Source organism: Macrotis lagotis, chromosome 8, assembly GCF_037893015.1.
Source record: "Macrotis lagotis isolate mMagLag1 chromosome 8, bilby.v1.9.chrom.fasta, whole genome shotgun sequence".
NCBI classification, from domain to species: domain Eukaryota; kingdom Metazoa; phylum Chordata; class Mammalia; order Peramelemorphia; family Peramelidae; genus Macrotis; species Macrotis lagotis.
In genome coordinates this window covers 273,317-286,904 of record NC_133665.1, presented here as the reverse complement: position 1 = coordinate 286,904, position 13,588 = coordinate 273,317, and the positions used below count along the sequence as shown (strand labels likewise).

Sequence of the window (13,588 nt, the reverse complement as noted above, 5' to 3'; positions counted from 1 at the left end):
AGGAATAAATGGACTGTTCCTTAAAATAATTAGCAGTATCTATCTGAAACCATCAACAAGCATTATATTCAATGGGGAGAGGCTAGAGGTATTCCCAATAAGATCAGGGGTGTAACAAGGGTGCCCATTATCACCACTACTATTCAATATTGTATTAGAAATGCTAGCATCAACAATTACAGAAGAAAAAGAAATTGAAGGAATTAGAATTAGGAAGAAGAGACAAAACTCTCACTCTTTGCAGATGACATGATGGTCTACCTAGAGAATCCCAAGAAATCATCCAAAAAACTACTGGAAACAATTAGCAATTTTAGCAAAGTTGCAGGTTATAAAATAAACCCTCTTAACATCCTCAACTTTTCTATATATGTCTAGCAAGAAACAGCAGGAAGAGCTAGAAAGAGAAATCCCATTCAAAGTAACCTCATACAATGTAAAATATTTGGGAGTCTATTTGCCAAGACAGACTCAGAATCTTTTTGAAAACAATTATAAAACACTTCTCACACAAATTAAATCAGATTTAAATAAATGGGCAAATATCAACTGCTCATGGATAGGTAGAGCTAATATAAAAATGACAATTCTACCAAAACTAAACTATCTGTTTAGTGCCCTACCAATCAAAATTCTAAAAGATTACTTTAATGAGTTAGAAAAAATTGTAAGTAAATTCATATGGAGAAATCAAAAGTCAACAATTGCCAGGAGCTTAATGAAAAAAAGTACAAACGAAGGTGGCTTAGCACTACCCGATCTAAAATTATATAATAAAGCATTAGTCATCAAAACTGTTTGGTATTGGCTAAGAAATAGAGTGGTGGACCAGCGGAATAGGCTAGGTGTAAAAGCAGGAGAGGATTATAGTATCTGCTGTTTGATAAACCCAAAGAGTCTGGCCATTGGGATAAAAACTCCCTCTTTGAAAAAAACTGCTGGGATAATTGGAAGTTAGTATGGAAGAAACTTAGATTAGACCAACACCTCACACCCTTTACCAAGATAAGATCCAAATGGTTACAGGACATAGGCATAAAAAACAATACTATAAGCAAATCAGAAGATCAAGGAGTAGTCAGTAGTCTACCTGTCAGATCTATGGAAAGGGGAACAGTTTATGACTAAGGAAGAGTTGGAGAACATCACCAAAAACCAATTAGATGATTTCGATTACATTAAATTAAAAAGCTTTTGCACAGATAAAACCAATGTAATCAAGATCAAAAGAAAAGTAGTAAATTGGGAAACAATCTTTACAACTAATGATTCTGACAAAGGACTCATTTCTAAAATATACAGAGAACTGAGTGATATTTTTAAAACAAAAAGCCATTCTCCAATTGACAAATGGTCAAAGGATATGCAAAGGCAATTTACAGATGAGGAGATCAAAGCAATCCATAGCCATATGAAAAAATGCTCTAAATCATTACTTATTAGAGAAATGCAAATTAAAGCTTCTCTGAGGTACCACCTCACACCTCTCATATTGGCCAGTATGACCAGGAAGGATAATGATCATTGTTGGAAGGGATGTGGGAAATCTGGGACACTATTACACTGTTGGTGGAGCTGTGAACTCATCCAACCCTTCTGGAGAGCTATTTGGAACTATGCCCAAAGGGCAACAAAAATGTACATACCTTTTGACCCAGCAATACCACTACTGGGTCTATACCCTGAAGAGATGAGGAAAAAGGGTAAAAACATTACTTTGTATAAAAATATTTGTAGTAGCCCTGTTTGTGGTGGCAAAGAATTGGAAATCCAATAAATGTCCTTCATTTGGGGAATGGCTTAGCAAACTGCGGTATATGTATGTCATGGAACACTACTGTTCTATTAGAAACCCGGAGGGACGGGATTTCAGGGAAACCTGGAGGGATTTGCATGAACTGATGCTGAGTGAGATGAGCAGAACCAGAAAAACACTATACACCCTAACAGCAACATGGGAGTGATCTTCAACCTTGAAGGACTTGCTCATTCCATCGGTGCAACAATTGGGAACAATTTTGGGCTGTCTGCAAAGGAGAGTGCCATCTGTATCCAGATAAGGAGCTGTGGAGTTTGAAGGAAGTGCAAGGACTATTCCCTTTAATTTAGAAAAAAACATATCTTATTGTCTGATCTTGTTACCTCTGAGAATTCTCTTCTCTTTAAGGATATGATTTCTCTCTCATCACACCCAATTTGGATCAAGGCACAACATGGAAACAAAGTAAAGACTGACAGAGTGCTATCTGGGGGGGGGGGGGAAGGGAAGCAAGATTGGGGGAAAACTGTATAACTCAAATAATATCTTTAATAAAAATAAATTTAAAAAAATAGTGACTTGGGTATGATTGTGACAATAGTAGCAGTGATAATAGCAGTAAGAGCTAATATTTCTCCAGTGCTTTGTAGTTAGAAAGTGCTATCAGATCCATTATTCCATTTGATAACAATTTAAAGCAACCCTGTGAAGTAGCCAGGGCAAGTATTATCATTCCCATTTTACAGATGAGGAAATTGAGGCCTAAAGAGTTAAGTTCACTGACAAAGAGTGGTAAAGCTAGGACTGGAAACTCAGTTGTTCTGATTCTGGTTACACTAATCCTTCCACTAGCTTCAAGATTAGAGAAAACCTTCTCTAAGTTCAATAACAAACTGCATCTTTTCAGACTTATTCAGATTTCATCCATTCCTTTTAATACAGAGAGTGGTAATAAGGGGGCAATACTGAAAATAGAGACAGTAAAACTCAGGTCAAATCCAATGTAAGACTTCCTAGATGTGGGTGTGACCCTAGACAAGTCTCTTAACCTCTTTCAATCTCAATTTCCTCATTTGTAAAAGGAGGATATTAATAGCACCTACTTCTCAGGGTTGTTGAGAATCAAATGATAGAATATATGTAAAATACTCTTCAAAATTTAAAATGTTATATAAATGTTAGCTATTTTATTCCTATTCCACTTGACTCCTCTCTCTCTCTCTCTCTCTCTCTCTCTCTCTCTCTCTCTCTCTCTCTCTCTCTCTCTCCCCCCCCACCTTCCCCCCACCTTCCCCTGCCCTTCCATATCCAATCTGTCTTGCTAGTTTTACCTTTACACCATCTCCCATATATACCCCTTCCCTCTTCTGGCACTCCCACCTCAGCACTCTACACCAAAACAATTGGAACAGCCTTCTGGTAGTTTCCCTATCTCAGGTTTCTCCCTACTTTAATTCATCCTTCATTCAGTTGTGAAACAGATCTTCCTATATCATATGTCCAACCATGTCACCACCCACAAACCATTTTCCTCATTCCACCCATACAATAAATTCCAATGATTCTCGATGCCCCTTCAGTATCAAATACAAAATTCTATCTGTGGCCTTAAATGACCTTCATTTTCATCTCTCCATCTTACTGTCCTCAACATACTCTAGAATCTAGTGGGACTGAACTCCTTGCTGCTTCTTCCTTTTTTTTTTGCAAGACAATGGGGTTAAGTTACTTGCCCAAGGTCACACAGCTAGGTAATTATTAAGTGTCTGAGGCCAGATTTAAATTCAAGTCAACCTGACTCCAGGGCTGGTGCTCTATCCACTGCACTACACTGTTGATCCTTCCTTGCTATTTCTCCCAAATAATACTCCATCTTCTGATTCAGAACAACTTAACTGGCTTTCTGTCATGTGACTGGATGGATGGATGGATGAAATGATAGATGGATGGATGGATGGATGGATGAGAGAGAGAGAGAGAGAGAGAGAGAGAGAGAGAGAGAGAGAGAGAGAAAGAGAGAGAGACAGATAGAGATCTCTATATCTATAACTCATTTGTGTGTAGTTGTTTGCCTGTATTCCTTGAGAGAAGAGACTGGAGTTTTTTTGCCCTTTTTTGTGTCCTGGTCAGTTATCAAAATGCTTGACACATTATTAGTTGACTGATTACCCAGAAAAGATTAAATTTCATTAACATGTCTTTCTTGGGGTGGCTAGGTGGCACAGTGGATAGAGCACCGGCCTTGGATTCAGGAGTACCTGAGTTCAAATCCAACCTTAGACACTTTAATAATTACCTAATTGTGTGGCCTTGGGCAAGCCACTTAACCCCATTGCCTTGGGAAAAAAACATGTCTTTCTTAAGTATAAGTTCCATTAGGCTGGGGGCCACTTTCTAAGAATCTAGTACAATATTCTACCCCTCTATTACTAGTATAAGAGTGATTCTATACATGATTCCTGGCACAGACATTCAATAACTATATAAAAGTACATTTATACATAAATATAAAGATTTATGCAGAAAGAAATAAGGACTATTAATATATTAATTTTTTTTTATTTTACTGACTGAGGAGGAGGGAACAGAAAAGATGTAGGAGTTATAAGGCATATATCTGGAGTCAAAGACAAAGATAAAGATAAAGTCCTGTATATGGCAAGAATGGAAAAGGAAAAGGCAAACCACTCCAGTATCTTTGCCAAGAAAACCTCATGGATAGTTCGTCCTAGAGGTCACAAAGAGTCAGAAATGACTGAACAAAAATATGCCAAAATAATCATAGTAACTCTCTTGTAATAGCAAGAACTGGATGTTCATCAATTGGGGAACAATTGAACTGTGGAGTATGAATATAATGGAATATTATTACATAGCCAGAAATAAGCTATTCATTGAAACATGGAAGACTCAAATAAACTGAGGCAAAAGCAAAGAAAGTAGAATTGAAAAACAATGTATACAGTGACTACAGAAATGTAAAGAAAAGGAACAATAAAATGAAATTAAACTCCATGTTTATAACTACAATCTTGTCCCCAGAGAGAAGATAAAGACATGTACCTTATTTCTTTCGTTATGGATATGGAAGACTATGGGTGTAGAATGTTATGTATACTATCAAATATGGTCATTTTATCAAATGCCTGTAATTAGTGATAAAGTTTTTTTTGTTAGTTTCATTTTGTTATTTGATCAGAAGAAAAACCTGAGTAGGAGAGGAAGGATAAGAATACCCAGAGATGATAGTGATGTATTAATGAATGGATAGATGGATGGAAGATGTTATAGATCATATTCCCATAAGCTCCTATATACATATATTATGTGTACTTTGAAATTCCACCTCTTGGGAGTTCCTCAGATCTTGGAGTTCCTCAGATCAATATACTATCTCCATCTCTTCCTGAGAATTTTGAATGATAGACATGATCAGTTAGTTTTTATATATTTTCAAAATAATCTAGGCATGTATTTCAAGTGTAACATGTAAATATAGACTATTACAGGTCAGAACAGTATTGTTAGCACAAGAAGTTATAATTTTAAGATATGTGTGTGTGTGTGTGTGTGTGTGTGTGTGTGTGTGTGTGTGTGTTAACAACTAGCCACATGCTGGTAAATGTTTATCAGCTAAGCCTTTTATGCATACATACAATATATTTTATACTATATATATATATATACATATATTTTACACATTATATATATGCATTTCTATATGTATTTTATATTTACATGCACTTTATATTGAAATTATTTAATGTTTTATAGTAAAAATTATTTAACAATCATCTCTGTGCTCCACTGGAGTACGTAAGAAGAATGGATATAGGTGCCTTAACTTACACAAATTTCTAAACAAATACAGTTTTAGTTATTTAAAAAAAAGAAAGGAAAGGAAAAGGATATCAAAAATCTCACAACTCTTAGCTCTACATTTTATCAAAAACAAATTCAAATTATTCAAGTTACCCTCAACCAATTCTTCTTAAGTAATTTAAGCGATTTTTCATAGTTGATTAATTCTGCTTCCTATAAGATTCCTAAGTCAACAACATTCAAATCTTTCTACAAAGAGATTTCTCATTCATTCATTCATATGACTTCAATGAGCATTGCTTTGGGAGCACTGCCTAAATCTAAATACCTAGCTGCAGTTTCTTCTCAAAGGTTTCAGTCCTGCATCTTCCCTACATCTAAGCCTGACCCTAGTCATCCTTCCCTTCCCTCCCTAGTCATCTTCATGCCTGCTCACCCCACTACCAAATTCTTTACTTTTTAACTTTGCTCAGGAGGAAGAGTTCCATTATGCTGATTAAAAGATGCATATCTTCTCCCCTATAGTTCCACTAACCATTGTTATAACTTCCTAAAACAAAATTACCTCCCTTAACACGATTCCCCTATACGTTTTGTCTTCCTCTAGTCAGAATATAAGTTCCTGGGGGGATCTGAATTGTCTTCTATTAGTTTCTCTAATATTTGGCAGCATTTGCCTCGAAAGCCCTTAGTCCATTCTTTCAATCTGTGCCTATTTTCCCCTGAGTTCACATCCAATGGGCAATCTTTTGTCATTGGCAGAGCTCACCTCTGATATTCTTGCCAGACACCAACACTAAGCATCCTGTCCCTTTGTGCAATTTTCCTCCACATTGCTTTCTAGTTAAGGATCCTATTACTGAGGTTGCACCTTATCTAATTTCACTCTCTCCAGTCTCTGTACATCATTTCTTCATCTGAGAAAACAAAATCAAGGAAATACCTAACATATCCCCACAAGGAAACTAAAAAGCTTAATTTTGGGCTGTTTGGGAGGCAAGAGTATCTTGTAATCAAAACCAGACCTGAATGGCCCTTCCAGAGCATTAGGCAATGGTCATTTTAATTTTGCATATCATTTCCTTTGATTACTGTAACCAATTGAGTCCACAGATTTTTTTTTCAAGTTCACAAATCCAACTTTTTTACATCCTGCTCCTAAGCTAATGTTAAAATTGTCATTTAAAGTTCAGCTTGAAGATGATTCAACCAAAGCTATAACTGTGATAAAATCTGATTTGGACTACTTTCAGTTCTTGAAACTTTATAGGTCAGCCAGTTAGAAAAATGTGATATTTTTGTAAAACAGTATTGCCTTCATAGTCATAGTCTGTGTGAGTCTTGTGAGGTAGAATTCCCTGTGGAGCTTACTAACATGCTTATTTTTATTGCGTTAAATTAAAATAGAAGAGTTAGATATATGAATTTTCTTTAAAAGCTTGTAACATTTTAATGTAAAAATATTGTCTGTTTAGGAAGATATTTATTTGGCAAGTATATTCCTTTCTGAAGGAATTCAACAAAAATTTCTTAAATCCCTATTACTAAAAACAACCCAAACTAAAATTAATGTGAAAAATGTTTACAAAATCATTAGACAGAAGAAAACAGGTGAAAAAAACGTGGTAATAAAATCATTTTTTTTTAATTTAACAGGACATGGGGATTCATTTGAGGATAACTAAAAGACAATAGACTCTGATGATTAGAAGGATAGGGAAATTTAGGGTATTTGGAGGGAAAGTTTAATAAGTTTCATTTTCAAACTGAGTTCCAGATGCCTAACGGATAACATGATGAAAGCAACTGCAATGAAGATGTTAAGTTCAGGAGAAAGATAACAACTGGATATACAAATGTGGGAATCAGATGCATACGGATTTTAACAACTCTTAGAAGCTGATAAGATCACATATAGAAGTGAGGTGGCTAGGTGGCACAGTGAATAGAGCACTGACCCTCAGGAGAACCTGAGTTCAAATCCAACCTCACTTAATAATTACCTAGCTGTGCCTTGGGCAAGCCACTTAACCCCACTGCCTTGCCAAAAAACCTTAAAAAGAAAAAAAAAGAAAGGAAAAAAAAGATCACACAGAGAAGGACATAGGGAAGAGAAGGCATCCTGGGTACCACATATGGTTAGGAGATAGGACATAGATGATATACATATACAGTTTCCCAAAAGTTTTACTGTAGTGTTACAGTATTCCTAGTTGTAAACTGTACTATACCCAAAAGACACCTTCTGCATGTATGAATGTATGTATTATAGACATACATACATGCATGTGGGTATATATTATTCGAATATATATGTATATATATATGTATATATATTAGAAAGAGAGAACCTCTACTTAATAGGCTATCTATCGATCTTCATTTCATAATTTGAGCAATATTCTTCAACCATTTGGTTTTTCCTATATAAATTAATAGAGATGAATCTCACTGAGGAGACTCTCTCAAATTACTAGGGCTTGACGCAATTAGCACCCCATCCTTTATAAACCGGGACATCTAGAGAACTTCACAATCTTGGATGAATTCCTCTCCTATTTGGATGTTGTGCTGGGCATACTCACGAATGGAAAGAGAATTAACATTTCTATAGCACCTCCCATGTATCAAGTATTAAGCAAATATTTCATTTGATTTCACAACCTCTGGAAAGTAGAGAAAACTGATAAAGGCAAACAACTTTGAAGGACATATGCACCCTTTTTTCTAACTTCATTTAATGGTGATAACCAAAGGATTATTGAACAAATATTTTACCATTAGGCAATCATGTATGACTTTAACATAGGCATGGAAATTACCATTTTGGAGGAGAACCTTTAAGATTAGAATTTTTTTGTTTGTTTTTGCAAGGCAATGGGGTTAAGTGATTTGCTCCAGGCCACACTGCTAGGTAATTATTAAGTGTCTAAGATCAAATTTGAACTCAGGTCCACCTGACTCCAGGGCCAGTGCTTTATTCACTGTGTCACCTGGCTGGCCCAAGGTTCGATTTTTTTTTTTTGACCAAAAAATGCCTTTTAGCAAACAAATAACAGCAAAGAATAGGATCCTTTTATTCTCTGTATTTATCAAATGTGTGACTATGAAGATAATTTTCTGTAAAGAATAACCTGCAAACATTTGTACTGTTTTCATTTCAGCAACCTTTGATATGTGCATAGGGCATTTTCATAAAAACTTTTATTAAAAGGAGAAAAGAAGTATTTGAGTTAGAAGTTACTAGTCTTCTCTGCTCTGGGAAACCATGCAGGGTCTTATTCTTTCCTTTGCTATCTTCCCTTCTTTGAGGAAAATGCAAAAAATCAATTGTGCTACCTTGGGCAACTAGAGCACTGTCCTGGAGTCAAGAGGACCTGTATTCAAATACATTCTCAGACACTTGATAGAAACTTAGCTGTATGACCTTGGGCAAGTCACTTAACCCCATTCCCTTGAAAAAATTAAAATAAATAAAATAAAATAAAATTGTTCTATCTCCAATCAACATTTCTACTCTATGTGAAAATTTTATTTCTAGTCCAACTGCTTTTCTCTATATTTATTTCTTGAGGTACTTCTTCACTTACTCATATTGCCATGAACTGTTAGAATCTAAATGTAGCTACTAACACTGATTTTTAAATTTTGTTTTTATTATGAATTTAAACATTAACAAACATGCACATTTCAATATACACAAAGAAAAGAAAGGTGGACTATACATGAAACTGAATTTCTACTATGTACTATTTGGTTTAATATTTAAATAACACAACAATCACAAAACTGTTCTGCTTCTCTGTATCCTTCTGAACTTCCTTCTGTACCCACCCATTTAAAAATATTTCATGGTTCTTCAATTGATAATGGTCAAAGGATACAATTCTCTAAATTACTATTGATTAGAGAAATGCAAATTAAAACAACTCTGAAGTACTCCCTGACACCTATCAGATTGACTAATATGACAGAAAAGGAAATGTTAAATGATGGAGGGGATGTGGGAAAACTAGGACACTAATGGACTGTTGGTGAAGCTGTGAACTGATCTAACCATTCTGGAGAACAATTTGGAACTATACCCAAAGGACTATAAAACTGTGCATACACCCTCGGACCCAAAGATATCACTACTAGGTCTCTATCACAAAGAGATCATTTAAAAAGGAAAAAGGACCTACATGCACAAAAATATTTATAGCAGATATTTTTGTTGTGGCAAAGAATTGGAAATTGATGGGATGCCTATCAGTTGGAGAATGACTAAACAAGTTGTGGTATATGAATATAAAGGAATACTATTGTTCTATAAAAAATGATGAACAAGTGGATTTCAGGAAAAACCTGGGAAGACTTATATGAACTGATACTCTTGCAAGAAGTGATCAAAAGAACATTGTTCAGTTACAGTTACATTATAAGTTGATCAACTATGATACCCTTAGAACTTCTGAGCAATAGAATGATCCAAGGCAATTCTAAAAGATTTGTGATAGAAAATGATATCCTCATCCAGATAAAGAACTATGGAGTCTGAATGTAGATTGAAGCACACTATTTTTACTTTCTTCTTTTTTCTTTCCTTGATTTTTCCCTTTTACTCTGATTTTTCTTGTATAACATGACTAATGTGGAAATATGCTTAACAAGGTTCTATATGTATAACTTATATAAGATTCCTTGCTGTCTTGGAAAGAAGGGAAAAGTGGCAGGGAGAGAAAAAAATTTGGAACTCAAAATCTTATAAAAATGAATGTTGAAAACTAATTGGAAAAAAATAAGTACTATTAAGTGGAAAAAATAAAAATATTTCATTGATGCTCTTTTCTTTTTATAGGAGTGAGGCTAAAAATGACCCCATTTGGCTCTGGTGCCTAAAATAGATGAGAATTTTTTGACTAAATTCAACAATGATAAATGAATGTGAAAGGAGCCTGAACATCTTGAATCAAAGCAATTTTGGAAGAGAATGAGTCAAGCCTAAGCAACCTGTGTAAAAGTGAAAAATTATTTCAGACAAGGCAAAAAGGTGATAAGAGATTTTTGAGCTTCTAGATTCAAGAGGTTAGAAAAGGCATGAAACAAAGGGTGAATTAAACTTAGTTAGAAAAGGAAGTTATTGGGGAAGGTCAATGACTACAGATATCACAGAAAGAAGGACCCAGTCTGAAGAAGTTCTAAGAATAGGCCAAGTCTTTCCCTGATTTCTTTCTTGATTGTCTGTCTACCCACAGATTTTATAAGATAATCTTCTCTTTCATTACCCAAATGTTTCCACCAAATTCAATTTTACTACAACTACAAAGAAGACAGGGGCAAACTATAGAAAAAATAAATGTAAGTTTTAGCAGAGAACCCAAACTCTGCCTGGGTGTTAAGAACCAAACAGAGGTTTAAAGTGATTAGGACTGAACTGAGAACTCTTCATTTAAAATAAATCCCATATTAGGGAATTAAATAGATCTTCAAAGTCATTTCATTGTCCCCAACCTTAACATGAGCTCAATATTCTAAGAGTGTTGCATTTTCTTTTTTTCTTTTGATTTTTCCTTATCTTATCCTATCCCTTCAAAGAAGCACTCCCTTCTAACAAATAAAGCAAAATAAATCAACTTATTGGCCATGTCTGAAAATGTCTCATTATATACCTATATTCCCCTCACTTCTTTGTCAAGAAGTATAAGGCCAGCTTTCTCATCAATCTTCTTAAGTCAAATCACTGCACTGATCAGAATTTTAAAATTTTTAAAAGTTGCTCTTATTTATATTATGGAAGTCATATAAATTGTTCTCTAGTTCTGATCATTTCTCTATCAGTTTATTCAAGCCTCCCCAGATTTCTCTAAATCTGCTCTATTTGTAATTTCTTACAGTACAGTAATATAATGGATTCTTACCTCAACTCTCAACTGATGAGTGCCCACTTTATTACTAGGTCATTATCACAGCAGTAAGTGTCACAATAAACATTTTGGGACAGTTAAGGCATTTCTCTCTCCCTTTGAATTTTGTGGCATATGTTTGGCCAAGGGAAAGTTTAGTGTATGCTTTAATATATGATTTAGTGATTTGTGGGATATAGTTACAAACTGCCAACCAAAACAGTTGTACCAATTCACACATATACCAACAGTGTAGTAATATATCCATCCTTCTTCCAACAATTGATATTTTCTTCTTCTATAATCTTTGCCAAAGTGACAGATGTACTTAGAAGCTCAAGATGATTTAGTTTTCATTTCTTTTATTGTTAATGACTTTGAACATTTCCTTATGGCTTTTTTCATTTGACCATGTATCTACTAGGGATTTCTGTTCATTCTATATATTAGACTTTTCTTATTCTTTTCTTTTAAGGTTTTTTTTTAGAGTAATAACTTGAAATAGGTGGGGGTTTTTTTGCAAGGCAAATGGGGTTAAGTGGCTTGCCCAAGGCCACACAGCTAGGTAATTATTAAGTGTCTAAGACTGGATTTGAACCCAGGTACTCCTGACTCCAGGGCCAGTGCTTTACCCATTGCGCCACCTAGCTGCCCCCTATATATTAGACTTTTAATGAATAAATTTGCTTCTACTACTACTGATGATGAATATCAATCACTATGGAAATATTGACAGATTTGCTTCATTTCTCTTTTTGGTTTCATCTAGGGATTCCATTAGCATGATCTTGCCTAACCATATCTTACACCAAGCTTTCTGCAAATTTGTTCTCCATACTACACCCCATCTCTTTTGTAAGTTGATAACTGCTTGAAGACTTTCATTATCCTTCTTTGAAACATTATGCAAATGAACATATATGCTAAGTTGGAGTTTCCTTTGACTGCTGCTCCTAAGGAGCATAAGTATTTGCTGGCTGGTGCAGTTTCTGGGCCATCTGGTCCTTAATTCAAACGATTCTTTTATAATCAATAAATTAATCAAATTAATTACTTTTTGTTACTTTTGTTATGTTCTATTTTTCAGATGTTTATTTAAATAGCTCAGGCTAGAGCCCTTTTAATTGTAAATAATATCCTTATCATTATCATAACAGCTACTATATTATAGATCTTTAAGGTTTACAAAATGTTTTATAAATATCATTTCATTTGATCCTCAAAATAACTCTGGGAGATAATTACTATTATTACCTCCATTTTACATACAAGGAAACTAAGGTTGAGACAGGTTAAGTGACTTGTCCAGGGTCAAATAGCTAGTAAATGTTTAAGGTTGGGTTCAAACTCAGGTCTTCCTATCTCCAAGTCTAGCACTCTAACTTCTACATAACCTAAAACATCTTTTCTTCTAATTTAATATTGATGCTGATCTGTTCTGGGCTATCAATGGTTTGACTACACATTGGCAGCTGATTCAGAAACGAATCACATATCAAGAACTATTCATTTCACATCAGTAGAAATTCTACTTTTTCTACCATAGATTGATTTTTATAATGTCCAATGACTCCCAATTATGCTCTAGAAGAAAATGTTCATACTATATAGGCATGAAGCATCTGAATAATTTGCAAGTCTTTAGAGTTTTTTTATTTCTTATTTCCAAACCATATTCTCTGACATTTTTGTCATTCATCCCATACCTAATCCTTTGAAATGAAATCAACAAGCATCAGATCTTCCAAACTTTGGAGGATCTTGTCAGATTCCTTAGAGGAATTCTCTGCAAAAGATGCAGATTCAACTACTGCTCCATTAGAAACCAGGAGGGATGGGAATTCAGAGAAGCCTGGAAGGATTTTCATGAACTGATGTTGAGCAAAATGAGCAGAACCAGAAGAACATTGTACACCATATCAGCAACATGGGGTTGATGATCAATCTTAATGGACTTGCTCATTCCTTCAGTGCAACAACCAGGGAAAATTTGGGGGTATCTGTGATGAAAAATACCATCTGGATTCAGAGGAAGAATTGTGTAGTTTGAACAAAGACCAGGACTATATTACTTTTCAACTTTTTAAAAAAAGTTATCTCATTATGTAACTTTGCTATCTCT

General features: G+C 34.8%; 1 protein-coding gene across 4 annotated transcripts in view; it reads right to left on the bottom strand.

Annotated features, from left to right (window-relative positions):
- The window catches only part of LOC141495153 (protein unc-13 homolog B), a 369,137-nt gene that overhangs the window by 215,683 nt on the left and 139,866 nt on the right, over nt 1-13,588 (bottom strand). The gene's annotated exons all lie outside the window — the stretch shown is intronic.